We start from the raw sequence: 6,451 nt of genomic DNA, 5'->3' as shown, positions 1-6,451 counted from the left end.
TATATATGTATATACACACACACACACACACGCACTTATAAGTTTTACCCTTGTTAAAGATATTTTCGAAAGTGGAAGCCGCTCTTCAAAAATATGATTTTGTGATTGTCATCCAAGTAAAACAGCTATTTTTATTGAATCTTATGACCTTTTTCTTAACACTAAAAGGTTGTGTTTAGTGTCATTTCTGAAACACTGTTTTCATTCCCATTATCTCCTTAGCTTCCAACAAGTGTGATATACCAAATAAGTATCTTCAATAATTATATTACTGTTCCTTCCAAGTTTTATGAAAATGCCTCTCAACATCAAATGTACGCTATAAAAAGGAAACAAATTTATATAACCTAAGCTACCAAGATTTATTGTATTTTACTTCAAATGAAATAAGTCAGTATGAACACAGAAGGTTTTCTTACCAATTTAAGTGTTAATAAAAGTATGTTAAGAATCTCCAACCATAAAACTTGGTCTTTAATATTCTAAAACGTTGACGAATTGAAGTTGAAATACGGCTGAAGCTTCATGTATAAAAATTGCAATATAGAAGATGAAAATCTAGAGAAGGGAAATATTACGTAGGTATGGTCAGTATCTCTTTCATGAGAATTTGGAAAACTGTTCCAGAGACAATAAATTCAAAAAGAATAAAGGTCAGTGACATTATTCAAAGAGCAAACAAAAGAAGTTTAGACACAATGGTACAGACTTAGAGTAAGGTGGACACATCATTGATGAGATTGCCAATGGTGATGAAAGGACTCTGATAACGACTGACTGATTGATTGATCAAATAATTAATCAAGCGATCAATTAGTTAATTGGTGAATTAGTTAACTAGTTGAATAATAATGATGACGATAATGACAATGATGATGATGATAATGACAATGATGATGATGATAATGGTTTCAAATAGAGATTTCTGTCAGCAATTTTAGGGGAGGAGCTAAGTTGATTACATTGACCCCAGTACTCAACTGGTACTTATTTTATTGACCCTGAAAGGGTGAAAGGCAAAGTTGAGCTCAGAATAATAATCCTTTCTGCTATAAGCACAAGGCCTGAAATTTTGGGGGAGGGACCTAGACGATTACATTGACCCTAGTGCTTGACTGGAACTTGTTTTATCAACCCTGAAAGGATGGAAGACAAAGCTGACCTAGGTGGAATTTGAACTCAGAATGTAAAGTTGGTAAAAATGCTACTAAGCATTTTGTATGGCATATTAATAATTCTGTCAGCTTGTCACCTCGAACTGAATAATAATAATAATAATAATAATAATAATAATAATAATAGTAATAATAATAGTAATAATAATCTTTTCAACTATAGGCACAAAGCCTGAAATTTGATGGGAGGGACTAAGTTGATTACATCGACCCAGTGTGTAACAAGTATTTATTTTATCGACTCTGAAAGGAGGAAAGGCAAAGTTGACCTTGGCAGCATTTGAACTCAGAATGTATAGACAGACGAAATGCTGCTAAGTATTTAGCCTGGCGCAGTAACGATTCTGCCAGCTTGCTGCCTTAATAATAATGATAGTAATGATGATGATGATGGTAATAATAACGAGCCCAGGTAACTGCTTGTCACTTGGGAGGTATTTGTTATCTGATATCAAAGAAAATAATAATAATAATAATAATTATAAAAATGAGTGAGTTAAAACCAGTATGTGTTCCTTACTGGCAAAAATGACCACCTCACCTAAAATACAACAAGCAATAATGTTTTGAATATGAACAGTATAGAGGAACAATTAGGTATATTTCGTAATCAGGCATATTTAACAGAACCTTTTATTTGGAAATAAAGTAAAGCTTGATTCTGTAGAAGTTCTAAATCTAAGAATAATGATGATAATAATAAGTTCTTATAAGGTATACTGGATACATTCTATAATCAATCCAGAACAGAGACTGTTGGCGGTTACTACAGAAAATCTCGTAATATGTAAGTATTTCAATAAATCTTGGCTTAAACCAGGGAATTACAGTTCAGCGCGAGATCACATGGAGAAAATGAAGACGAATGGAATAGAAAGTGTTTATAAGTGGTCGTCACAGTGGAAAGCATTAAACGGAATCCACTGAAGTATTTTGTAAGAGTTTGCTATGTTATTATTCAGAAACATATGACAAACTAACACCAATCATAATATATTTTAAAAAGAAAAACGCTCCTCTCCCTATGGTATGAAAATGTTAATACTTTAATCTATATGATAGCCAGATGTTTTTGCAACAGTTTGGCTAGATTTCATTTGACAAGAACAAGATCATTAAACTAAGCTAAATCTCATTTGCTAACTGGGATTGACCAACATATTTTTCTATCACCAGTACTAATAGAATCAGAAATAATTGAAAATCTTCAGAGATCTAAGTACAATGTTGAATGGCGCCTACTTGATATAGAAAGTTATCACAATATTTTCTCTCTCATTCTTCTTTTTTTTTATTTTTTAAATATATTTGTTTATTTGATTCCTTCTTCATAAAGCAATTTCTGTTCCATTAAAAATATTCTCAGTTGAATGTAATATCATGGTATCTAGCATAAAAGATGGACAAGTGACAAATGCAAGGAAACATGTGTACGTACATGTGTAAGTATGTGAGTGTGTGTGTGTATAAAAGCACACACACATATACATATTAATATGTAAATATGTGAGTGCATGCTGTGCTCACACAGGTATATGTGTGTTTATATGTGTGTGTGTGCATACACACACACACATACAGGTAGGTTTAAATTTACACTTGCAACTTTAGACTTGCTCCATTACTCTAACAAAGATAAAATAGCAATTGAAAAAAATTGCCGGATGAGTGAATTCAAAGTTTGCATTAGAACCACTAAACATATTTGCTGCAAACTTCCATTTCTTTCAAGTCACAGGCTTTAATCATGCATATTTACTTTATTAAATATTTCAAACATATAGTAATAAAGAGAAAAAGCCATTTCTAAAATATCAATTTTACCCATTTAACTTAACGTTACTGGGAGTAAACATGAAAGCAACAAATATAAAACAATAAAACATACATAAAAGTAAATAGTAGAAAAAATAAAATTAAAATAAACAATAAAAAATACATAAAAATAACTGCTGTAGCAAATACAAACTTAGTACAAAAGGAAATTGGAAATTATAGTTACTGTTAAAAACAAAAATAAAAATTTTTCATATTTCATATTGCTAATACAATACATACTGAATATTGTTCTTATTTTGTCTTCAATATGTAAATGGAGTTCTAAAAACTCTGTGGAAATTGTTTATTAACATGTTTCTTAAATATATGTAAGACATACTCCACTAAAGAACATTTCATCTATACAAGTAGCTGTTTCTGTATATAAAGACTAAGAGAAAAAAAAATAAAGAAAGAATTTTTTTTATCAATCTTGGACTACTTAATGGACTTTTGCTCTGGGTGAGGCACTGGGTGGAGGTAGACAGAGATTGAAAGAGATTCCATCAACTATCTTGTTAATACAACGGTTTGTCTTTGGAATTACATAATTAAAAATCTTAAGAAAACGTCAAGTAATTTTCCAGTTTCTTATCTGACTTTTTGGTTTGTTGAATATTCCATTAAAATATCAATTTACTTGTGGTCACAGACTTTGAATCAAGGCATGGCAAGACCTTCATAAACATGTGCTTGACAAAAATTTCTGAAACATTTGTTAAGCTTCAAAGAAAATCAAACTACCAAACTGTAAATGTGAAGGAAATATAGCTGTGAAGGAACATGATTGCATAATTTTTAAAGGAAACAAACCTTTAAATTATCTTGGAGTTGGAAGGTTAAAAGAAAAAAAAAAAATCATTTTCTATAAATTCAAATTTATAACCACGCAAAATAATTAAGGTTCCTGCCATTTTTGTTTAATCTCAGGTAAGCATTGATTAAACAGTCTTTTGATCAAAAAAATCCAACCATGGCCATCCAGTTTTTTTTTTATATCTAGGACTACACTATCCAATGTGTTGTACCATTTTCAGGATTTTGAGGAGATTTAGTTGCCATATCCAGCAGGTTGAGCTTCTTACCTTCCATACAAGGATTCTTGTGTGCATGTTAGGAGAAGTGATCTGACTGAATACGTAAACAAGACACGTTCACATTTTAATAGTTAATATATCTAATTTTGGCCAACTTTAATCAACCATCATAATGAATATTTAAAGGGAAAAAAATTGATTTTCTAATTTTGTTTTTTAACAACATAGTAATCATTATAAAGTTAAGTTTTCTGGAATAACTCGAAGAATTTTTGAAAGCTTCAAGCAACATTTCAAGAATAGTGAGCTTTCTACTTGAGTAGAGTGATTAATATCATTTCAAGAATTCATTTAAATCTGAATAGTTTAGTTTTAGTGGGTGAATTTTAAATTATCCTATATATAAATAAAAACCTAAAAAAAAAAACCCCACACTGAGGGCAAAATTCATATGCTACCTCACAAAAAGAGGCAAATAGTAAAGGATTGAGACTATTTACAAAAGCCAAATTTACAATATGAGGTTTTAAAAAAGTAGTAAATAAATGTAATACAAATAGAAAAATAATAAAAATAATAAGTGAATATTTACTAATACCACCTTATATAGTGAGGTAGTAGTCAGTAAACTGTGTAAAGAAGACTTTACTTGTCTATTGGAATAACAAATGATGAATAAAATTGAATAAAATATCACCAAGAAAAATTTATGCGTATTTCCCTCCGGTTGCCCATTGATATTCAATCATACATATAACTGGATAAGTTTAAGGAGATAGAACACTCACTCATACACACACAAAAAAAAAAAAAATTATCTCTAAACATAATGTTATACTGAATACAATGCATCTGCATAACCTAACTCTCTGTTTATTCTTCATATTATATTACTGTGGGAATCAATCTTCCAATTCACAGAATTAGAAACAAACATTTTACAATATATAGTTAATGAATTTAACTGCTTACGTAAATTATATATATGTAAAATGATGATGATGATGATGATGATGAGGATGATATATTTATAATTCTGTATCATACACCTCCTCTCTCTCACACACACACACACACACACACACATATAGACATGCACAATATCCCTGCTTTGCGTGGTCACAACAAAAGATTGAATGTTATACAGTATACACTGCACAGATATTATTCCCTTATAAATATATGCATGTGTGTGTGTGTGTGTGTGTGCGTGTGTAGGGAAGGGAAAGAGAGAGAGAGTGATCTTTATTTGTAAGTTATGAGAATACAAACAAGGAAGAGAAAATCACCTAATATTGAGAAAAGAACAATTAGTAAGCCTTAACAAATAAGGGAGTGAAATAGGAACAAGGAGGGCAAATGTTTATGCTTGTTATCCCTGAGTAGTGGCCTGATTAATTAGAAACAATGAAAAATCTATACGCAAACATACACACTATACAGACATGCATATACATACATATTTGTGAGAAGTGATGTTTTTCTAAGAATGATTTCTTATGAGCACTTAAATTTAAAAATTCATCATTGTGGATTATATTTTCTGTTTGTTTATTTATTGTATGGATATATGTTTAATTGGAGATATATATTGGAATATACAATTTCAAGAGAGAAATATTTCTAATTTAAAAAGCAACAATAATGAGAAATCATGTTAAATTAAAATATGACAGTATATCATAAGAGACAGTGGGAAAGATAGACAAGACACTGTGATATGTAGTTTTCTGAGAATATCTTATCTCAACAGATAATTTATTCATAAGTAAACACCAGATACAAAATTTGTGTTCTCCATTTGATGTGAGGTAGGAAATGTAAACTCATATGAACATCAAACTGGTCCAATTTAAAGATGACTAGAATAACATATTAATGACATGTCAGTAAAAATTCTAATAGAGGTTGTGCATATATGTAGGTGAAAATAGAGATAGAGACAAGGAACACTGAGTTCTGAGTTTGATTAGTGTTTCTATTATAAATGAGAATGGTATTATGAAAAATAAATAAATAAATGAAAATAAAAAAAATAAAAGTATTGAGTTAAGTTTGAGTAATTCAGCAGAATTACTTAAAACTTAATCTGACATTTTTAGCTATTTTATAATTCTATAAGCAAAAAGTTAAAAAGAAATCACTTGGACAAACTTGATTATTTGTTTGAAATACTTAACTAAATTTATGCAAATATTTAGGAGTATTTTACACTTTAAAACTGTAATATTCGGAAAAGTTTTGGATTTAATAAAACTGTTTTGATTTCAAAGTTCTTACTGGTTTAATCCAAGAGAATAATAACCTCTTCCTTGAAAATACATGAATATTCTTTTTGGGTTCTTCACAAAGAGAACTAACGACAATTGATAACCACAAGAAAGAAGGTTTATTTATATATATATATATATATATATATAT

General features: G+C 29.7%; 1 protein-coding gene across 1 annotated transcript in view; it reads right to left on the bottom strand.

Annotated features, from left to right (window-relative positions):
* LOC106881370 (kinesin-like protein KIF13A) overlaps positions 1 to 6,451 on the bottom strand; it is a 696,895-nt gene that overhangs the window by 305,056 nt on the left and 385,388 nt on the right. The window lies entirely within an intron of this gene.

This window comes from Octopus bimaculoides, chromosome 4, assembly GCF_001194135.2.
Source record: "Octopus bimaculoides isolate UCB-OBI-ISO-001 chromosome 4, ASM119413v2, whole genome shotgun sequence".
Taxonomy (NCBI): Eukaryota; Metazoa; Mollusca; class Cephalopoda; order Octopoda; family Octopodidae; genus Octopus; species Octopus bimaculoides.
The sequence above is the reverse complement of the archived record's forward strand: the minus strand, read 5'-3'. Positions and strand labels throughout refer to the sequence as shown.